At 39.0% G+C, this 21,833-nt stretch overlaps 16 non-coding genes across 16 annotated transcripts; all 16 read left to right on the top strand.

Moving 5' to 3' along the window:
- Window positions 1–428: 428 nt before the first annotated feature.
- trnac-gca (transfer RNA cysteine (anticodon GCA)) lies at window positions 429–500 on the top strand. Its single transcript has one exon. It is a non-coding gene; the product is annotated as a tRNA-Cys (tRNA).
- A 1,957-nt stretch (window positions 501–2,457) lies between these two features.
- trnac-gca (transfer RNA cysteine (anticodon GCA)) lies at window positions 2,458–2,529 on the top strand. The gene has a single exon. It is a non-coding gene; the product is annotated as a tRNA-Cys (tRNA).
- Window positions 2,530–4,030: 1,501 nt separating this feature from the next.
- trnac-gca (transfer RNA cysteine (anticodon GCA)) lies at window positions 4,031–4,102 on the top strand. The gene has a single exon. It is a non-coding gene; the product is annotated as a tRNA-Cys (tRNA).
- A 1,501-nt stretch (window positions 4,103–5,603) lies between these two features.
- trnac-gca (transfer RNA cysteine (anticodon GCA)) lies at window positions 5,604–5,675 on the top strand. The gene has a single exon. It is a non-coding gene; the product is annotated as a tRNA-Cys (tRNA).
- A 1,502-nt stretch (window positions 5,676–7,177) lies between these two features.
- On the top strand, window positions 7,178–7,249 carry trnac-gca (transfer RNA cysteine (anticodon GCA)). Its single transcript has one exon. It is a non-coding gene; the product is annotated as a tRNA-Cys (tRNA).
- Window positions 7,250–8,751: 1,502 nt separating this feature from the next.
- On the top strand, window positions 8,752–8,823 carry trnac-gca (transfer RNA cysteine (anticodon GCA)). The gene has a single exon. It is a non-coding gene; the product is annotated as a tRNA-Cys (tRNA).
- A 1,047-nt stretch (window positions 8,824–9,870) lies between these two features.
- On the top strand, window positions 9,871–9,942 carry trnac-gca (transfer RNA cysteine (anticodon GCA)). Its single transcript has one exon. It is a non-coding gene; the product is annotated as a tRNA-Cys (tRNA).
- A 1,049-nt stretch (window positions 9,943–10,991) lies between these two features.
- trnac-gca (transfer RNA cysteine (anticodon GCA)) lies at window positions 10,992–11,063 on the top strand. The gene has a single exon. It is a non-coding gene; the product is annotated as a tRNA-Cys (tRNA).
- Window positions 11,064–12,111: 1,048 nt separating this feature from the next.
- Window positions 12,112–12,183, top strand: trnac-gca (transfer RNA cysteine (anticodon GCA)). The gene has a single exon. It is a non-coding gene; the product is annotated as a tRNA-Cys (tRNA).
- A 1,047-nt stretch (window positions 12,184–13,230) lies between these two features.
- Window positions 13,231–13,302, top strand: trnac-gca (transfer RNA cysteine (anticodon GCA)). The gene has a single exon. It is a non-coding gene; the product is annotated as a tRNA-Cys (tRNA).
- Window positions 13,303–14,351: 1,049 nt separating this feature from the next.
- On the top strand, window positions 14,352–14,423 carry trnac-gca (transfer RNA cysteine (anticodon GCA)). Its single transcript has one exon. It is a non-coding gene; the product is annotated as a tRNA-Cys (tRNA).
- Window positions 14,424–15,472: 1,049 nt separating this feature from the next.
- trnac-gca (transfer RNA cysteine (anticodon GCA)) lies at window positions 15,473–15,544 on the top strand. The gene has a single exon. It is a non-coding gene; the product is annotated as a tRNA-Cys (tRNA).
- Window positions 15,545–16,592: 1,048 nt separating this feature from the next.
- On the top strand, window positions 16,593–16,664 carry trnac-gca (transfer RNA cysteine (anticodon GCA)). The gene has a single exon. It is a non-coding gene; the product is annotated as a tRNA-Cys (tRNA).
- A 1,502-nt stretch (window positions 16,665–18,166) lies between these two features.
- trnac-gca (transfer RNA cysteine (anticodon GCA)) lies at window positions 18,167–18,238 on the top strand. Its single transcript has one exon. It is a non-coding gene; the product is annotated as a tRNA-Cys (tRNA).
- Window positions 18,239–19,739: 1,501 nt separating this feature from the next.
- Window positions 19,740–19,811, top strand: trnac-gca (transfer RNA cysteine (anticodon GCA)). Its single transcript has one exon. It is a non-coding gene; the product is annotated as a tRNA-Cys (tRNA).
- A 1,501-nt stretch (window positions 19,812–21,312) lies between these two features.
- trnac-gca (transfer RNA cysteine (anticodon GCA)) lies at window positions 21,313–21,384 on the top strand. Its single transcript has one exon. It is a non-coding gene; the product is annotated as a tRNA-Cys (tRNA).
- The last annotated feature ends 449 nt before the right edge of the window (window positions 21,385–21,833 follow it).

Genomic DNA, 21,833 nt, shown 5'->3' with positions numbered 1-21,833 from the left:
TAACTGCAGATCAAGAGGTCTCTGCTTCAAATTCAGGTTCACACTAAAAGTGATACAAGATGTTTTTTCCATGTATGTCTTCAATCTGCTGGTTGCAATTTATTTTTGGTCAAGATTGCACCAATGTGATTTCTTAGATGTGGGAGGGTTTCCAGCTCTGCCTTCGTTATCTAATGGGAATGTTTCTATTGCAATCGAACAGAGTGTAGCTCAGTGGTGGCGCGTTTTACTGCAGATCAAGAGGTCTCTGCTTCAAATCCAGGAGCCCCCTACAAAAACATGCTGTTATGAGTAAAATGAGGTTCTTTAAACAGTAAGTTGCCTTTTTGTTTGATGGTAGTGAATGGCGTTCATAATGTTGGTTCCTCACGCAGGGCTTTTGATATTCATCTTCATTAATACATGTGAGCGTGTGTTCTACAAGTGGAGGGGGTATAGCTCAGTGGTAGAGCATTTGACTGCAGATCAAGAGGTCTCTGGTTCAAATCCAGGTGCCCCCTACAAGAGAATTAGGGTGTTTGTTCAATGTGTATCTTCAATCTGTTGCTTACAATTTATTCTTGGTCAAGATTGCACCAAAGTCATTCCTTAGATATGGCAGGGTCTCCAGCTCTGCCTTTGTAATTTTATGACAATCTTTATTTTACAATTCAATGCACTATAGCTCAATGCTAGAGTATTTCACTGCAGATCAAGAGGTCACTGGTCCAAAACCAAGTGCCCCTTAAATGAGAAACAGGGTGTTTGTTCAATGTATATCTGCAATCTGCGGGTTCCTTATTATTGTTGATCAAAATTGCACCATAGTGATTCCTTAGATAAAGGAGGGTTTCCAGTTCTGCTTTTGTTATATAATGACAATGTTTCATTTGCAATTGAACAGAGTGAATATCTCATTCATACATCATTTTTCTGCAGAGCAAGAGGTCTCTGGTTCTAATCCAGGTGCCCTCTACAAGAGAAATTGGGTGTTTGTTCAATGTGTATCTTCAATCTGTTGGTTACCTTTTATTCTTGGTCAAGATTGCACCAAAGTCATTCCTTAGATATGGCTGGGTTTCCAGCTCAGCCTTTGTTATTGAATGACAATCTTTATTTTACAATTCAATGCTCTTTAGCTCAATGGTGGAGTATTTCACAACAGATCAAGTGGTCACTGGTCCAAAACCAGGTGCCCCTTAAAAGAGAAACAGGGTGTTTGTTCAATGTATATCTGCAATCTGCGGGTTCCTTATTATTGTTGATCAAAATTGCACCATTGTGATTCCTTAGATAAAGGAGGGTTTCCAGTTCTGCTTTTGTTATATAATGAAAATGTTTCATTTGCAATTGAACAGAGTGAATATCTCACTCATTCATCATTTTTCTGCAGATCAAGAGGTCTCTGGTTGAAATCCAGGTGCCCTCTACAAGAGAAATTGGGTGTTTTTGTCAATGTGTATCTTCAATGTGTTGGTTACCTTTTATTCTTGGTCAAGATTGCACCAAAGTCATTCCTTAGATATGGCAGGGTTTCCAGCTCTGCCTTTGTTATTTAATGACAATCATTATTTTACAATTCAATGCACTATAGCTCAATGGTGGAGTATTTCACAACAGATCAAGTGGTCACTGGTCCAAAACCAGGTGGTCCTTAAAAGAGAAACAGGGTGTTTGTTCAATATATATCTGCAATCTGCGGGTTCCTTATTATTGTTGATCAAAATTGCACCATAGTGATTCCTTAGATAAAGGAGGGTTTCCAGTTCTGCCTTTGTTATATAATGAAAATGTTTCATTTGCAATTGAACAGAGTAAATAGCTCATTCATACAGCATTTTACTGCAGAGCAAGAGGTCTATGCTTCAATTCCAGGTGCCACCTATGGAAACATGCTGTAATGAGTAGAATGTGCTTCTTCAAATTGTGAATTGCTTTATCTTCAATGGAAGTGGATGGTTTTTGTGATGTAATTCCATCACGTGTCTTTTGATGTTCGTCTTAATTAGGATATGTTTACGAGCATTGTTTAGCTCAATGGTAGAGAATTTAACTGCAGATCAAGAGGTCTCTGCTTCAAATTCAGGTTCACACTAAAAGTGATACAAGATGTTTTTTCCATGTATGTCTTCAATCTGCTGGTTGCAATTTATTTTTGGTCAAGATTGCACCAATGTGATTTCTTAGATGTGGGAGGGTTTCCAGCTCTGCCTTCGTTATCTAATGGGAATGTTTCTATTGCAATCGAACAGAGTGTAGCTCAGTGGTGGCGCGTTTTACTGCAGATCAAGAGGTCTCTGCTTCAAATCCAGGAGCCCCCTACAAAAACATGCTGTTATGAGTAAAATGAGGTTCTTTAAACAGTAAGTTGCCTTTTTGTTTGATGGTAGTGAATGGCGTTCATAATGTTGGTTCCTCACGCAGGGCTTTTGATATTCATCTTCATTAATACATGTGAGCGTGTGTTCTACAAGTGCAGGGGGTATAGCTCAGTGGTAGAGCATTTGACTGCAGATCAAGAGGTCTCTGGTTCAAATCCAGGTGCCCCCTACAAGAGAATTAGGGTGTTTGTTCAATGTGTATCTTCAATCTGTTGCTTACAATTTATTCTTGGTCAAGATTGCACCAAAGTCATTCCTTAGATATGGCAGGGTCTCCAGCTCTGCCTTTGTAATTTTATGACAATCTTTATTTTACAATTCAATGCACTATAGCTCAATGGTGGAGTATTTCACTGCAGATCAAGAGGTCACTGGTCCAAAACCAAGTGCCCCTTAAATGAGAAACAGGGTGTTTGTTCAATGTATATCTGCAATCTGCGGGTTCCTTATTATTGTTGATCAAAATTGCACCATAGTGATTCCTTAGATAAAGGAGGGTTTCCAGTTCTGCTTTTGTTATATAATGACAATGTTTCAATTGCAGTTGAACAGAGTGAATATCTCATTCATACATCATTTTTCTGCAGAGCAAGAGGTCTCTGGTTCTAATCCAGGTGCCCTCTACAAGAGAAATTGGGTGTTTGTTCAATGTGTATCTTCAATCTGTTGGTTACCTTTTATTCTTGGTCAAGATTGCACCAAAGTCATTCCTTAGATATGGCAGGGTTTCCAGCTCAGCCTTTGTTATTGAATGACAATCTTTATTTTACAATTCAATGCACTTTAGCTCAATGGTGGAGTATTTCACAACAGATCAAGTGGTCACTGGTCCAAAACCAGGTGCCCCTTAAAAGAGAAACAGGGTGTTTGTTCAATGTATATCTGCAATCTGCGGGTTCCTTATTATTGTTGATCAAAATTGCACCATAGTGATTCCTTAGATAAAGGAGGGTTTCCAGTTCTGCCTTTGTTATATAATGAAAATGTTTCATTTGCAATTGAACAGAGTAAATAGCTCATTCATACAGCATTTTACTGCAGAGCAAGAGGTCTATGCTTCAATTCCAGGTGCCACCTATGGAAACATGCTGTAATGAGTAGAATGTGCTTCTTCAAATTGTGAATTGCTTTATCTTCAATGGAAGTGGATGGTTTTTGTGATGTAATTCCATCACGTGTCTTTTGATGTTCGTCTTAATTAGGATATGTTTACGAGCATTGTTAGCTCAATGGTAGAGAATTTAACTGCAGATCAAGAGGTCTCTGCTTCAAATTCAGATTCACACTAAAAGTGATACAAGAAGTTTTTTCCATGTATGTCTTCAATCTGCTGGTTGCAATTTATTTTTGGTCAAGATTGCACCAATGTGATTTCTTAGATGTGGGAGGGTTTCCAGCTCTGCCTTCGTTATCTAATGAGAATGTTTCTATTGCAATCGAACAGAGTGTAGCTCAGTGGTGGCGCGTTTTACTGCAGATCAAGAGGTCTCTGCTTCAAATCCAGGAGCCCCCTACGAAAACATGCTGTTATGAGTAAAATGAGGTTCTTTAAACAGTAAGTTGCCTTTTCGTTTGATGGTAGTGAATGGCATTCATAATGTTGGTTCCTCACGCAGGGCTTTTGATATTCATCTTCATTAATACATGTGAGCGTGTGTTCTACAAGTGCAGGGGGTATAGCTCAGTGGTAGAGCATTTGACTGCAGATCAAGAGGTCTCTGCTTCAAATCCAGGTGCCCCCTACGAGAGAATTAGGGTGTTTGTTCAATGTGTATCTTCAATCTGTTGCTTATATTTTATTCTTGGTCAAGATTGCACCAAAGTCATTCCTTAGATATGGCAGGGTTTCCAGCTCTGCCTTTGTAATTTTATGACAATCATTATTTTACAATTCAATGCACTATAGCTCAATGGTGGAGTATTTCACAACAGATCAAGTGGTCACTGGTCCAAAACCAGGTGCCCCTTAAAAGAGAAACAGGGTGTTTGTTCAATTTATATCTGCAATCTGCGGGTTCCTTATTATTGTTGATCAAAATTGCACCATAGTGATTCCTTAGATAAAGGAGGGTTTCCAGTTCTGCTTTTGTTATATAATGAGAATGTTTCAATTGCAATTGAACAGAGTGAATATCTCACTCATTCATCATTTTTCTGCAGAGCAAGAGGTCTCTGGTTCAAATCCAGGTGCCCTCTACAAGAGAAATTGGGTGTTTGTTCAATGTGTATCTTCAATCTGTTGGTTACCTTTTATTCTTGGTCAAGATTGCACCAAAGTCATTCCTTAGATATGGCAGGGTTTCCAGCTCAGCCTTTGTTATTGAATGACAATCTTTATTTTACAATTCAATGCACTTTAGCTCAATGGTGGAGTATTTCACAACAGATCAAGTGGTCACTGGTCCAAAACCAGGTGCCCCTTAAAAGAGAAACAGGGTGTTTGTTCAATGTATATCTGCAATCTGTGGGTTCCTTATTATTGTTGATCAAAATTGCACCATAGTGATTCCTTAGATAAAGGAGGGTTTCCAGTTCTGCCTCTGTTATATAATGAAAATGTTTCATTTGCAATTGAACAGAGTAAATAGCTCATTCATACAGCATTTTACTGCAGAGCAAGAGGTCTATGCTTCAATTCCAGGTGCCACCTATGGAAACATGCTGTAATGAGTAGAATGTGCTTCTTCAAATTGTGAATTGCTTTATCTTCAATGGAAGTGGATGGTTTTTGTGATGTAATTCCATCACGTGTCTTTTGATGTTCGTCTTAATTAGGATATGTTTACGAGCATTGTTAGCTCAATGGTAGAGAATTTAACTGCAGATCAAGAGGTCTCTGCTTCAAATTCAGATTCACACTAAAAGTGATACAAGAAGTTTTTTCCTTGTATGTCTTCAATCTGCTGGTTGCAATTTATTTTTGGTCAAGATTGCACCAATGTGATTTCTTAGATGTGGGAGGGTTTCCAGCTCTGCCTTCGTTATCTAATGGGAATGTTTCTATTGCAATCGAACAGAGTGTAGCTCAGTGGTGGCGCGTTTTACTGCAGATCAAGAGGTCTCTGCTTCAAATCCAGGAGCCCCCTACGAAAACATGCTGTTATGAGTAAAATGAGGTTCTTTAAACAGTAAGTTGCCTTTTCGTTTGATGGTAGTGAATGGCATTCATAATGTTGGTTCCTCACGCAGGGCTTTTGATATTCATCTTCATTAATACATGTGAGCATGTGTTCTACAAGTGCAGGGGGTATAGCTCAGTGGTAGAGCATTTGACTGCAGATCAAGAGGTCTCTGCTTCAAATCCAGGTGCCCCCTACAAGAGAATTAGGGTGTTTGTTCAATGTGTATCTTCAATCTGTGGCTTACATTTTATTCTTGGTCAAGATTGCACCAAAGTCATTCCTTAGATATGGCAGGGTCTCCAGCTCTGCCTTTGTAATTTATTGACAATCTTTATTTTACAATTCAATGCACTATAGCTCAATGCTAGAGTATTTCACTGCAGATCAACAGGTCACTGGTCCAAAACCAAGTGCCCCTTAAATGAGAAACAGGGTGTTTGTTCAATGTATATCTGCAATCTGCGGGTTGCCTATTATTGTTGATCAAAATTGCACCATAGTGATTCCTTAGATAAAGGAGTGTTTCCAGTTCTGCTTTTGTTATATAATGAGAATGTTTCATTTGCAATTGAACACAGTGAATATCTCATTCATACATCATTTTTCTGCAGAGCAAGAGGTCTCTGGTTCAAATCCAGGTGCCCTCTACAAGAGAAATTGGGTGTTTGTTCAATGTGTATCTTCAATCTGTTGGTTACCTTTTATTCTTGGTCAAGATTGCACCAAAGTCATTCCTTAGATATGGCAGGGTTTCCAGCTCTGCCTTTGTTATTTAATGACAATCATTATTTTACAATTCAATGCACTATAGCTCAATGGTGGAGTATTTCACAACAGATCAAGTGGTCACTGGTCCAAAACCAGGTGCCCCTTAAAAGAGAAACAGGGTGTTTGTTCAATATATATCTGCAATCTGCGGGTTCCTTATTATTGTTGATCAAAATTGCACCATAGTGATTCCTTAGATAAAGGAGGGTTTCCAGTTCTGCCTTTGTTATATAATGAAAATGTTTCATTTGCAATTGAACAGAGTAAATAGCTCATTCATACAGCATTTTACTGCAGAGCAAGAGGTCTATGCTTCAATTCCAGGTGCCACCTATGGAAACATGCTGTAATGAGTAGAATGTGCTTCTTCAAATTGTGAATTGCTTTATCTTCAATGGAAGTGGATGGTTTTTGTGATGTAATTCCATCACGTGTCTTTTGATGTTCGTCTTAAATAGGATATGTTTACGAGCATTGTTTAGCTCAATGGTGGAGAATTTAACTGCAGATCAAGAGGTCTCTGCTTCAAATTCAGGTTCACACTAAAAGTGATACAAGATGTTTTTTCCATGTATGTCTTCAATCTGCTGGTTGCAATTTATTTTTGGTCAAGATTGCACCAATGTGATTTCTTAGATGTGGGAGGGTTTCCAGCTCTGCCTTCGTTATCTAATGGGAATGTTTCTATTGCAATCGAACAGAGTGTAGCTCAGTGGTGGCGCGTTTTACTGCAGATCAAGAGGTCTCTGCTTCAAATCCAGGAGCCCCCTACGAAAACATGCTGTTATGAGTAAAATGAGGTTCTTTAAACAGTAAGATGCCTTTTCGTTTGATGGTAGTGAATGGCGTTCATAATGTTGGTTCCTCACGCAGGGCTTTTGATATTCATCTTCATTAATACATGTGAGCTTGTGTTCTTCAAGTGGAGGGGGTATAGCTCAGTGGTAGAGCATTTGACTGCAGATCAAGAGGTCTCTGGTTCAAATCCAGGTGCCCCCTACAAGAGAATTAGGGTGTTTGTTCAATGTGTATCTTCAATCTGTTGCTTACAATTTATTCTTGGTCAAGATTGCACCAAAGTCATTCCTTAGATATGGCAGGGTTTCCAGCTCTGCCTTTGTTATTTAATGACAATCATTATTTTACAATTCAATGCACTATTGCTCAATGGTGGAGTATTTCACAACAGATCAAGTGGTCACTGGTCCAAAACCAGGTGCCCCTTAAAAGAGAAACAGGGTGTTTGTTCAATGTATATCTGCAATCTGCGGGTTCCTTATTATTGTTGATCAAAATTGCACCATAGTGATTCCTTAGATAAAGGAGGGTTTCCAGTTCTGCTTTTGTTATATAATGAGAATGTTTCAATTGCAATTGAACAGAGTGAATATCTCACTCATTCATCATTTTTCTGCAGAGCAAGTGGTCTCTGGTTCAAATCCAGGTGCCCTCTACAAGAGAAATTGGGTGTTTGTTCAATGTGTATCTTCAATCTGTTGGTTACCTTTTATTCTTGGTCAAGATTGCACCAAAGTCATTCCTTAGATATGGCAGGGTTTCCAGCTCAGCCTTTGTTATTGAATGACAATCTTTATTTTACAATTCAATGCACTTTAGCTCAATGGTGGAGTATTTCACAACAGATCAAGTGGTCACTGGTCGAAAACCAGGTGCCCCTTAAAAGAGAAACAGGGTGTTTGTTCAATGTATATCTGCAATCTGCGGGTTCCTTATTATTGTTGATCAAAATTGCACCATAGTGATTCCTTAGATAAAGGAGGGTTTCCAGTTCTGCCTTTGTTATATAATGAAAATGTTTCATTTGCAATTGAACAGAGTAAATAGCTCATTCATACAGCATTTTACTGCAGAGCAAGAGGTCTATGCTTCAATTCCAGGTGCCACCTATGGAAACATGCTGTCATGAGTAGAATGTGCTTCTTCAAATTGTGAATTGCTTTATCTTCAATGGAAGTGGATGGTTTTTGTGATGTAATTCCATCACGTGTCTTTTGATGTTCGTCTTAAATAGGATATGTTTACGAGCATTGTTTAGCTCAATGGTAGAGAATTTAACTGCAGATCAAGAGGTCTCTGCTTCAAATTCAGGTTCACACTAAAAGTGATACAAGATGTTTTTTCCATGTATGTCTTCAATCTGCTGGTTGCAATTTATTTTTGGTCAAGATTGCACCAATGTGATTTCTTAGATGTGGGAGGGTTTCCAGCTCTGCCTTCGTTATCTAATGGGAATGTTTCTATTGCAATCGAACAGAGTGTAGCTCAGTGGTGGCGCGTTTTACTGCAGATCAAGAGGTCTCTGCTTCAAATCCAGGAGCCCCCTACGAAAACATGCTGTTATGAGTAAAATGAGGTTCTTTAAACAGTAAGATGCCTTTTCGTTTGATGGTAGTGAATGGCGTTCATAATGTTGGTTCCTCACGCAGGGCTTTTGATATTCATCTTCATTAATACATGTGAGCGTGTGTTCTACAAGTGGAGGGGGTATAGCTCAGTGGTAGAGCATTTGACTGCAGATCAAGAGGTCTCTGGTTCAAATCCAGGTGCCCCCTACAAGAGAATTAGGGTGTTTGTTCAATGTGTATCTTCAATCTGTTGCTTACAATTTATTCTTGGTCAAGATTGCTCCAAAGTCATTCCTTAGATATGGCAGGGTTTCCAGCTCTGCCTTTGTTATTTAATGACAATCATTATTTTACAATTCAATGCACTATTGCTCAATGGTGGAGTATTTCACAACAGATCAAGTGGTCACTGGTGCAAAACCAGGTGCCCCTTAAAAGAGAAACAGGGTGTTTGTTCAATGTATATCTGCAATCTGCGGGTTCCTTATTATTGTTGATCAAAATTGCACCATAGTGATTCCTTAGATAAAGGAGGGTTTCCAGTTCTGCCTTTGTTATATAATGAAAATGTTTCATTTGCATTTGAACAGAGTAAATAGCTCATTCATACAGCATTTTACTGCAGAGCAAGAGGTCTATGCTTCAATTCCAGGTGCCACCTATGGAAACATGCTGTAATGAGTAGAATGTGCTTCTTCAAATTGTGAATTGCTTTATCTTCAATGGAAGTGGATGGTTTTTGTGATGTAATTCCATCACGTGTCTTTTGATGTTCGTCTTAATTAGGATATGTTTACGAGCATTGTTAGCTCAATGGTAGAGAATTTAACTGCAGATCAAGAGGTCTCAGCTTCAAATTCAGATTCACACTAAAAGTGATACAAGATGTTTTTTCCATGTATGTCTTCAATCTGCTGGTTGCAATTTATTTTTGGTCAAGATTGCACCAATGTGATTTCTTAGATGTGGGAGGGTTTCCAGCTCTGCCTTCGTTATCTAATGAGAATGTTTCTATTGCAATCGAACAGAGTGTAGCTCAGTGGTGGCGCGTTTTACTGCAGATCAAGAGGTCTCTGCTTCAAATCCAGGAGCCCCCTACGAAAACATGCTGTTATGAGTAAAATGAGGTTCTTTAAACAGTAAGTTGCCTTTTCGTTTGATGGTAGTGAATGGCGTTCATAATGTTGGTTCCTCACGCATGGCTTTTGATATTCATCTTCATTAATACATGTGAGCGTGTGTTCTACAAGTGCAGGGGGTATAGCTCAGTGGTAGAGCATTTGACTGCAGATCAAGAGGTCCCTGGTTCAAATCCAGGTGCCCCCTACAAGAGAATTAGGGTGTTTGTTCAATGTGTATCTTCAATCTGTTGCTTACAATTTATTCTTGGTCAAGATTGCACCAAAGTCATTCCTTAGATATGGCAGGGTCTCCAGCTCTGCCTTTGTTATTTAATGACAATCATTATTTTACAATTCAATGCACTATAGCTCAATGGTGGAGTATTTCACTGCAGATCAACAGGTCACTGGTCCAAAACCAGGTGCCCCTTAAATGAGAAACAGGGTGTTTGTTCAATGTATATCTGCAATCTGCGGGTTGCCTATTATTGTTGATCAAAATTGCACCATAGTGATTCCTTAGATAAAGGAGTGTTTCCAGTTCTGCTTTTGTTATATAATGAGAATGTTTCATTTGCAATTGAACACAGTGAATATCTCATTCATACAGCATTTTACTGCAGAGCAAGAGGTCTATGCTTCAATTCCAGGTGCCACCTATGGAAACATGCTGTAATGAGTAGAATGTGCTTCTTCAAATTGTGAATTGCTTTATCTTCAATGGAAGTTGATGGTTTTTGTGATGTAATTCCATCACGTGTCTTTTGATGTTCGTCTTAAATAGGATATGTTTACGAGCATTGTTTAGCTCAATGGTAGAGAATTTAACTGCAGATCAAGAGGTCTCTGCTTCAAATTCAGGTTCACACTAAAAGTGATACAAGATGTTTTTTCCATGTATGTCTTCAATCTGCTGGTTGCAATTTATTTTTGGTCAAGATTGCACCAATGTGATTTCTTAGATGTGGGAGGGTTTCCAGCTCTGCCTTCGTTATCTAATGGGAATGTTTCTATTGCAATCGAACAGAGTGTAGCTCAGTGGTGGCGCGTTTTACTGCAGATCAAGAGGTCTCTGATTCAAATCCAGGAGCCCCCTTACGAAAATATGCTGTTATGAGTAAAATGAGGTTCTTTAAACAGTAAGATGCCTTTTCGTTTGATGGTAGTGAATGGCGTTCATAATGTTGGTTCCTCACGCAGGGCTTTTGATATTCATCTTCATTAATACATGTGAGCGTGTTTTCTACAAGTGGAGGGGGTATAGCTCAGTGGTAGAGCATTTGACTGCAGATCAAGAGGTCTCTGGTTCAAATCCAGGTGCCCCCTACAAGAGAATTAGGGTGTTTGTTCAATGTGTATCTTCAATCTGTTGCTTACAATTTATTCTTGGTCAAGATTGCACCAAAGTCATTCCTTAGATATGGCAGGGTCTCCAGCTCTGCCTTTGTTATTTAATGACAATCATTATTTTACAATTCAATGCACTATAGCTCAATGGTGGAGTATTTCACTGCAGATCAACAGGTCACTGGTCCAAAACCAGGTGCCCCTTAAATGAGAAACAGGGTGTTTGTTCAATGTATATCTGCAATCTGCGGGTTGCCTATTATTGTTGATCAAAATTGCACCATAGTGATTCCTTAGATAAAGGAGTGTTTCCAGTTCTGCTTTTGTTATATAATGAGAATGTTTCATTTGCAATTGAACACAGTGAATATCTCATTCATACAGCATTTTACTGCAGAGCAAGAGGTCTATGCTTCAATTCCAGGTGCCACCTATGGAAACATGCTGTAATGAGTAGAATGTGCTTCTTCAAATTGTGAATTGCTTTATCTTCAATGGAAGTTGATGGTTTTTGTGATGTAATTCCATCACGTGTCTTTTGATGTTCGTCTTAAATAGGATATGTTTACGAGCATTGTTTTGCTCAATGGTAGAGAATTTAACTGCAGATCAAGAGGTCTCTGCTTCAAATTCAGGTTCACACTAAAAGTGATACAAGATGTTTTTTCCATGTATGTCTTCAATCTGCTGGTTGCAATTTATTTTTGGTCAAGATTGCACCAATGTGATTTCTTAGATGTGGGAGGGTTTCCAGCTCTGCCTTCGTTATCTAATGGGAATGTTTCTATTGCAATCGAACAGAGTGTAGCTCAGTGGTGGCGCGTTTTACTGCAGATCAAGAGGTCTCTGCTTCAAATCCAGGAGCCCCCTACGAAAACATGCTGTTATGAGTAAAATGAGGTTCTTTAAACAGTAAGATGCCTTTTCGTTTGATGGTAGTGAATGGCGTTCATAATGTTGGTTCCTCACGCAGGGCTTTTGATATTCATCTTCATTAATACATGTGAGCGTGTTTTCTACAAGTGGAGGGGGTATAGCTCAGTGGTAGAGCATTTGACTGCAGATCAAGAGGTCTCTGGTTCAAATCCAGGTGCCCCCTACAAGAGAATTAGGGTGTTTGTTCAATGTGTATCTTCAATCTGTTGGTTACCTTTTATTCTTGGTCAAGATTGCACCAAAGTCATTCCTTAGATATGGCAGGGTTTCCAGCTCAGCCTTTGTTATTGAATGACAATCTTTATTTTACAATTCAATGCACTTTAGCTCAATGGTGGAGTATTTCACAACAGATCAAGTGGTCACTGGTCCAAAACCAGGTGCCCCTTAAAAGAGAAACAGGGTGTTTGTTCAATGTATATCTGCAATCTGCGGGTTCCTTATTATTGTTGATCAAAATTGCACCATAGTGATTCCTTAGATAAAGGAGGGTTTCCAGTTCTGCCTTTGTTATATAATGAAAATGTTTCATTTGCAATTGTACAGAGTAAATAGCTCATTCATACAGCATTTTACTGCAGAGCAAGAGGTCTATGCTTTAATTCCAGGTGCCACCTATGGAAACATGCTGTAATGAGTCGAATGTGCTTCTTCAAATTGTGAATTGCTTTATCTTCAATGGAAGTGGATGGTTTTTGTGATGTAATTCCATCACGTGTCTTTTGATGTTCGTCTTAATTAGGATATGTTTACGAGCATTGTTAGCTCAATGGTAGAGAATATAACTGCAGATCAAGAGGCCTCTGTTTCAAATTCAGATTCACACTAAAAGTGATACAAGATGTTTTTTCCATGTATGTCTTCAATCTGCTGGTTGCAATTTATTTTTGGTCAAGATTGCACCAATGTGATTTCTTAGATGTGGGAGGGTTTCCAGCTCTGCCTTCGTTATCTAATGAGAATGTTTCTATTGCAATCGAACAGAGTGTAGCTCAGTGGTGGCGCGTTTTACTGCAGATCAAGAGGTCTCTGCTTCAAATCCAGGAGCCCCCTACGAAAACATGCTGTTATGAGTAAAATGAGGTTCTTTAAACAGTAAGTTGCCTTTTCGTTTGATGGTAGTGAATGGCGTTCATAATGTTGGTTCCTCACGCAGGGCTTTTGATATTCATCTTCATTAATACATGTGAGCGTGTGTTCTACAAGTGCAGGGGGTATAGCTCAGTGGTAGAGCATTTGACTGCAGATCAAGAGGTCCCTGGTTCAAATCCAGGTGCCCCCTACAAGAGAATTAGGGTGTTTGTTCAATGTGTATCTTCAATCTGTTGCTTACAATTTATTCTTGGTCAAGATTGCACCAAAGTCATTCCTTAGATATGGCAGGGTCTCCAGCTCTGCCTTTGTTATTTAATGACAATCATTATTTTACAATTCAATGCACTATAGCTCAATGGTGGAGTATTTCACTGCAGATCAACAGGTCACTGGTCCAAAACCAGGTGCCCCTTAAATGAGAAACAGGGTGTTTGTTCAATGTATATCTGCAATCTGCGGGTTGCCTATTATTGTTGATCAAAATTGCACCATAGTGATTCCTTAGATAAAGGAGGGTTTCCAGTTCTGCTTTTGTTATATAATGAGAATGTTTCATTTGCAATTGAACACAGTGAATATCTCATTCATACAGCATTTTACTGCAGAGCAAGAGGTCTATGCTTCAATTCCAGGTGCCACCTATGGAAACATGCTGTAATGAGTAGAATGTGCTTCTTCAAATTGTGAATTGCTTTATCTTCAATGGAAGTTGATGGTTTTTGTGATGTAATTCCATCACGTGTCTTTTGATGTTCGTCTTAAATAGGATATGTTTACGAGCATTGTTTAGCTCAATGGTAGAGAATTTAACTGCAGATCAAGAGGTCTCTGCTTCAAATTCAGGTTCACACTAAAAGTGATACAAGATGTTTTTTCCATGTATGTCTTCAATCTGCTGGTTGCAATTTATTTTTGGTCAAGATTGCACCAATGTGATTTCTTAGATGTGGGAGGGTTTCCAGCTCTGCCTTCGTTATCTAATGGGAATGTTTCTATTGCAATCGAACAGAGTGTAGCTCAGTGGTGGCGCGTTTTACTGCAGATCAAGAGGTCTCTGATTCAAATCCAGGAGCCCCCTTACGAAAATATGCTGTTATGAGTAAAATGAGGTTCTTTAAACAGTAAGATGCCTTTTCGTTTGATGGTAGTGAATGGCGTTCATAATGTTGGTTCCTCACGCAGGGCTTTTGATATTCATCTTCATTAATACATGTGAGCGTGTTTTCTACAAGTGGAGGGGGTATAGCTCAGTGGTAGAGCATTTGACTGCAGATCAAGAGGTCTCTGGTTCAAATCCAGGTGCCCCCTACAAGAGAATTAGGGTGTTTGTTCAATGTGTATCTTCAATCTGTTGCTTACAATTTATTCTTGGTCAAGATTGCACCAAAGTCATTCCTTAGATATGGCAGGGTCTCCAGCTCTGCCTTTGTTATTTAATGACAATCATTATTTTACAATTCAATGCACTATAGCTCAATGGTGGAGTATTTCACTGCAGATCAACAGGTCACTGGTCCAAAACCAGGTGCCCCTTAAATGAGAAACAGGGTGTTTGTTCAATGTATATCTGCAATCTGCGGGTTGCCTATTATTGTTGATCAAAATTGCACCATAGTGATTCCTTAGATAAAGGAGTGTTTCCAGTTCTGCTTTTGTTATATAATGAGAATGTTTCATTTGCAATTGAACACAGTGAATATCTCATTCATACAGCATTTTACTGCAGAGCAAGAGGTCTATGCTTCAATTCCAGGTGCCACCTATGGAAACATGCTGTAATGAGTAGAATGTGCTTCTTCAAATTGTGAATTGCTTTATCTTCAATGGAAGTTGATGGTTTTTGTGATGTAATTCCATCACGTGTCTTTTGATGTTCGTCTTAAATAGGATATGTTTACGAGCATTGTTTAGCTCAATGGTAGAGAATTTAACTGCAGATCAAGAGGTCTCTGCTTCAAATTCAGGTTCACACTAAAAGTGATACAAGATGTTTTTTCCATGTATGTCTTCAATCTGCTGGTTGCAATTTATTTTTGGTCAAGATTGCACCAATGTGATTTCTTAGATGTGGGAGGGTTTCCAGCTCTGCCTTCGTTATCTAATGGGAATGTTTCTATTGCAATCGAACAGAGTGTAGCTCAGTGGTGGCGCGTTTTACTGCAGATCAAGAGGTCTCTGATTCAAATCCAGGAGCCCCCTTACGAAAATATGCTGTTATGAGTAAAATGAGGTTCTTTAAACAGTAAGATGCCTTTTCGTTTGATGGTAGTGAATGGCGTTCATAATGTTGGTTCCTCACGCAGGGCTTTTGATATTCATCTTCATTAATACATGTGAGCGTGTTTTCTACAAGTGGAGGGGGTATAGCTCAGTGGTAGAGCATTTGACTGCAGATCAAGAGGTCTCTGGTTCAAATCCAGGTGCCCCCTACAAGAGAATTAGGGTGTTTGTTCAATGTGTATCTTCAATCTGTTGCTTACAATTTATTCTTGGTCAAGATTGCACCAAAGTCATTCCTTAGATATGGCAGGGTCTCCAGCTCTGCCTTTGTTATTTAATGACAATCATTATTTTACAATTCAATGCACTATAGCTCAATGGTGGAGTATTTCACTGCAGATCAACAGGTCACTGGTCCAAAACCAGGTGCCCCTTAAATGAGAAACAGGGTGTTTGTTCAATGTATATCTGCAATCTGCGGGTTGCCTATTATTGTTGATCAAAATTGCACCATAGTGATTCCTTAGATAAAGGAGTGTTTCCAGTTCTGCTTTTGTTATATAATGAGAATGTTTCATTTGCAATTGAACACAGTGAATATCTCATTCATACAGCATTTTACTGCAGAGCAAGAGGTCTATGCTTCAATTCCAGGTGCCACCTATGGAAACATGCTGTAATGAGTAGAATGTGCTTCTTCAAATTGTGAATTGCTTTATCTTCAATGGAAGTTGATGGTTTTTGTGATGTAATTCCATCACGTGTCTTTTGATGTTCGTCTTAAATAGGATATGTTTACGAGCATTGTTTTGCTCAATGGTAGAGAATTTAACTGCAGATCAAGAGGTCTCTGCTTCAAATTCAGGTTCACACTAAAAGTGATACAAGATGTTTTTTCCATGTATGTCTTCAATCTGCTGGTTGCAATTTATTTTTGGTCAAGATTGCACCAATGTGATTTCTTAGATGTGGGAGGGTTTCCAGCTCTGCCTTCGTTATCTAATGGGAATGTTTCTATTGCAATCGAACAGAGTGTAGCTCAGTGGTGGCGCGTTTTACTGCAGATCAAGAGGTCTCTGCTTCAAATCCAGGAGCCCCCTACGAAAACATGCTGTTATGAGTAAAATGAGGTTCTTTAAACAGTAAGATGCCTTTTCGTTTGATGGTAGTGAATGGCGTTCATAATGTTGGTTCCTCACGCAGGGCTTTTGATATTCATCTTCATTAATACATGTGAGCGTGTTTTCTACAAGTGGAGGGGGTATAGCTCAGTGGTAGAGCATTTGACTGCAGATCAAGAGGTCTCTGGTTCAAATCCAGGTGCCCCCTACAAGAGAATTAGGGTGTTTGTTCAATGTGTATCTTCAATCTGTTGCTTACAATTTATTCTTGGTCAAGATTGCACCAAAGTCATTCCTTAGATATGGCAGGGTTTCCAGCTCTGCCTTTGTTATTTAATGACAATCATTATTTTACAATTCAATGCACTATTGCTCAATGGTGGAGTATTTCACAACAGATCAAGTGGTCACTGGTCCAAAACCAGGTGCCCCTTAAAAGAGAAACAGGGTGTTTGTTCAATGTATATCTGCAATCTGCGGGTTCCTTATTATTGTTGATCAAAATTGCACCATAGTGATTCCTTAGATAAAGGAGGGTTTCCAGTTCTGCTTTTGTTATATAATGAGAATGTTTCAATTGCAATTGAACAGAGTGAATATCTCACTCATTCATCATTTTTCTGCAGAGCAAGTGGTCTCTGGTTCAAATCCAGGTGCCCTCTACAAGAGAAATTGGGTGTTTGTTCAATGTGTATCTTCAATCTGTTGGTTACCTTTTATTCTTGGTCAAGATTGCACCAAAGTCATTCCTTAGATATGGCAGGGTTTCCAGCTCAGCCTTTGTTATTGAATGACAATCTTTATTTTACAATTCAATGCACTATAGCTCAATGGTGGAGTATTTCACTGCAGATCAACAGGTCACTGGTCCAAAACCAGGTGCCCCTTAAATGAGAAACAGGGTGTTTGTTCAATGTATATCTGCAATCTGCGGGTTGCCTATTATTGTTGATCAAAATTGCACCATAGTGATTCCTTAGATAAAGGAGTGTTTCCAGTTCTGCTTTTGTTATATAATGAGAATGTTTCATTTGCAATTGAACACAGTGAATATCTCATTCATACAGCATTTTACTGCAGAGCAAGAGGTCTATGCTTCAATTCCAGGTGCCACCTATGGAAACATGCTGTAATGAGTAGAATGTGCTTCTTCAAATTGTGAATTGCTTTATCTTCAATGGAAGTTGATGGTTTTTGTGATGTAATTCCATCACGTGTCTTTTGATGTTCGTCTTAAATAGGATATGTTTACGAGCATTGTTTTGCTCAATGGTAGAGAATTTAACTGCAGATCAAGAGGTCTCTGCTTCAAATTCAGGTTCACACTAAAAGTGATACAAGATGTTTTTTCCATGTATGTCTTCAATCTGCTGGTTGCAATTTATTTTTGGTCAAGATTGCACCAATGTGATTTCTTAGATGTGGGAGGGTTTCCAGCTCTGCCTTCGTTATCTAATGGGAATGTTTCTATTGCAATCGAACAGAGTGTAGCTCAGTGGTGGCGCGTTTTACTGCAGATCAAGAGGTCTCTGCTTCAAATCCAGGAGCCCCCTACGAAAACATGCTGTTATGAGTAAAATGAGGTTCTTTAAACAGTAAGATGCCTTTTCGTTTGATGGTAGTGAATGGCGTTCATAATGTTGGTTCCTCACGCAGGGCTTTTGATATTCATCTTCATTAATACATGTGAGCGTGTTTTCTACAAGTGGAGGGGGTATAGCTCAGTGGTAGAGCATTTGACTGCAGATCAAGAGGTCTCTGGTTCAAATCCAGGTGCCCCCTACAAGAGAATTAGGGTGTTTGTTCAATGTGTATCTTCAATCTGTTGCTTACAATTTATTCTTGGTCAAGATTGCACCAAAGTCATTCCTTAGATATGGCAGGGTTTCCAGCTCTGCCTTTGTTATTTAATGACAATCATTATTTTACAATTCAATGCACTATTGCTCAATGGTGGAGTATTTCACAACAGATCAAGTGGTCACTGGTCCAAAACCAGGTGCCCCTTAAAAGAGAAACAGGGTGTTTGTTCAATGTATATCTGCAATCTGCGGGTTCCTTATTATTGTTGATCAAAATTGCACCATAGTGATTCCTTAGATAAAGGAGGGTTTCCAGTTCTGCTATTGTTATATAATGAGAATGTTTCAATTGCAATTGAACAGAGTGAATATCTCACTCATTCATCATTTTTCTGCAGAGCAAGTGGTCTCTGGTTCAAATCCAGGTGCCGTCTACAAGAGAAATTGGGTGTTTGTTCAATGTGTATCTTCAATCTGTTGGTTACCTTTTATTCTTGGTCAAGATTGCACCAAAGTCATTCCTTAGATATGGCAGGGTTTCCAGCTCAGCCTTTGTTATTGAATGACAATCTTTATTTTACAATTCAATGCACTTTAGCTCAATGGTGGAGTATTTCACAACAGATCAAGTGGTCACTGGTCCAAAACCAGGTGCCCCTTAAAAGAGAAACAGGGTGTTTGTTCAATGTATATCTGCAATCTGCGGGTTCCTTATTATTGTTGATCAAAATTGCACCATAGTGATTCCTTAGATAAAGGAGGGTTTCCAGTTCTGCCTTTGTTATATAATGAAAATGTTTCATTTGCAATTGTACAGAGTAAATAGCTCATTCATACAGCATTTTACTGCAGAGCAAGAGGTCTATGCTTTAATTCCAGGTGCCACCTATGGAAACATGCTGTAATGAGTCGAATGTGCTTCTTCAAATTGTGAATTGCTTTATCTTCAATGGAAGTGGATGGTTTTTGTGATGTAATTCCATCACGTGTCTTTTGATGTTCGTCTTAATTAGGATATGTTTACGAGCATTGTTAGCTCAATGGTAGAGAATATAACTGCAGATCAAGAGGCCTCTGTTTCAAATTCAGATTCACACTAAAAGTGATACAAGATGTTTTTTCCATGTATGTCTTCAATCTGCTGGTTGCAATTTATTTTTGGTCAAGATTACACCAATGTGATTTCTTAGATGTGGGAGGGTTTCCAGCTCTGCCTTCGTTATCTAATGAGAATGTTTCTATTGCAATCGAACAGAGTGTAGCTCAGTGGTGGCGCGTTTTACTGCAGATCAAGAGGTCTCTGCTTCAAATCCAGGAGCCCCCTACGAAAACATGCTGTTATGAGTAAAATGAGGTTCTTTAAACAGTAAGTTGCCTTTTCGTTTGATGGTAGTGAATGGCATTCATAATGTTGGTTCCTCACGCAGGGCTTTTGATATTCATCTTCATTAATACATGTGAGCGTGTGTTCTACAAGTGGAGGGGGTATAGCTCAGTGGTAGAGCATTTGACTGCAGATCAAGAGGTCTCTGGTTCAAATCCAGGTGCCCCCTACAAGAGAATTAGGGTGTTTGTTCAATGTGTATCTTCAATCTGTTGCTTACATTTTATTCTTGGTCAAGATTGCACCAAAGTCATTCCTTAGATATGGCAGGGTTTCCAGCTCTGCCTTTGTTATTGAATGACGATCATTATTTTACAATTCAATGCACTATAGCTCAATGGTGGAGTATTTCACAACAGATCAAGTGGTCACTGGTCCAAAACCAGGTGCCCCTTAAAAGAGAAACAGGGTGTTTGTTCAATGTATATCTGCAATCTGCGGGTTCCTTATTATTGTTGATCAAAATTGCACCATAGTGATTCCTTAGATAAAGGAGGGTTTCCAGTTCTGCTTTTGTTATATAATGAGAATGTTTCATTTGCAATCGAACAGAGTGAATATCTCATTCATACATCATTTTTCTGCAGAGCAAGAGGTCTCTGGTTCAAATCCAGGTGCCCTCTACAAGAGAAATTGGGTGTTTGTTCAATGTGTATCTTCAATCTGTTGGTTACCTTTTATTCTTGGTCAAGATTGCACCAAAGTCATTCCTTAGATATGGCAGGGTTTCCAGCTCAGCCTTTTTTATTGAATGACAATCTTTATTTTACAATTCAATGCACTATAGCTCAATGGTGGAGTATTTCACAACAGATCAAGTGGTCACTGGTCCAAAACCAGGTGCCCCTTAAAAGAGAAACAGGGTGTTTGTTCAATGTATATCTGCAATCTGCGGGTTCCTTATTATTGTTGATCAAAATTGCACCATAGTGATTCCTTAGATAAAGGAGGGTTTCCAGTTCTGCCTTTGTTATATAATGAAAATGTTTCATTTGCAATTGAACAGAGTAAATAGCTCATTCATACAGCATTTTACTGCAGAGCAAGAGGTCTATGCTTCAATTCCAGGTGCCACCTATGGAAACATGCTGTAATGAGTAGAATGTGCTTCTTCAAATTGTGAATTGCTTTATCTTCAATGGAAGTGGATGGTTTTTGTGATGTAATTCCATCACGTGTCTTTTGATGTTCGTCTTAATTAGGATATGTTTACGAGCATTGTTAGCTCAATGGTAGAGAATTTAACTGCAGATCAAGAGGTCTCTGCTTCAAATTCAGATTCACACTAAAAGTGATACAAGATGTTTTTTCCATGTATGTCTTCAATCTGCTGGTTGCAATTTATTTTTGGTCAAGATTGCACCAATGTGATTTCTTAGATGTGGGAGGGTTTCCAGCTCTGCCTTCGTTATCTAATGAGAATGTTTCTATTGCAATCGAACAGAGTGTAGCTCAGTGGTGGCGCGTTTTACTGCAGATCAAGAGGTCTCTGCTTCAAATCCAGGAGCCCCCTACGAAAACATGCTGTTATGAGTAAAATGAGGTTCTTTAAACAGTAAGTTGCCTTTTCGTTTGATGGTAGTGAATGGCGTTCATAATGTAGGTTCCTCAAGCAGGGCTTTTGATATTCATCTTCATTAATACATGTGAGCGTGTGTTCTACAAGTGGAGGGGGTATAGCTCAGTGGTAGAGCATTTGACTGCAGATCAAGAGGTCTCTGGTTCAAATCCAGGTGCCCCCTACAAGAGAATTAGGGTGTTTGTTCAATGTGTATCTTCAATCTGTTGCTTACAATTTATTCTTGGTCAAGATTGCACCAAAGTCATTCCTTAGATATGGCAGGGTCTCCAGCTCTGCCTTTGTAATTTTATGACAATCTTTATTTTACAATTCAATGCACTATAGCTCAATGCTAGAGTATTTCACTGCAGATCAAGAGGTCACTGGTCTAAAACCAAGTGCCCCTTAAATGAGAAACAGGGTGTTTGTTCAATGTATATCTGCAATCTGCGGGTTCCTTATTATTGTTGATCAAAATTGCACCATAGTGATTCCTTAGATAAAGGAGGGTTTCCAGTTCTGCTTTTGTTATATAATGACAATGTTTCATTTGCAGTTGAACAGAGTGAATATCTCATTCATACATCATTTTTCTGCAGAGCAAGAGGTCTCTGGTTCTAATCCAGGTGC

Source organism: Amia ocellicauda, chromosome 21 (assembly GCF_036373705.1).
Source record: "Amia ocellicauda isolate fAmiCal2 chromosome 21, fAmiCal2.hap1, whole genome shotgun sequence".
Lineage (NCBI taxonomy): Eukaryota > Metazoa > Chordata > Actinopteri > Amiiformes > Amiidae > Amia > Amia ocellicauda.
Note: the sequence above shows the minus strand (reverse complement) of the source record. Positions and strands in the feature narration are given on the sequence as shown.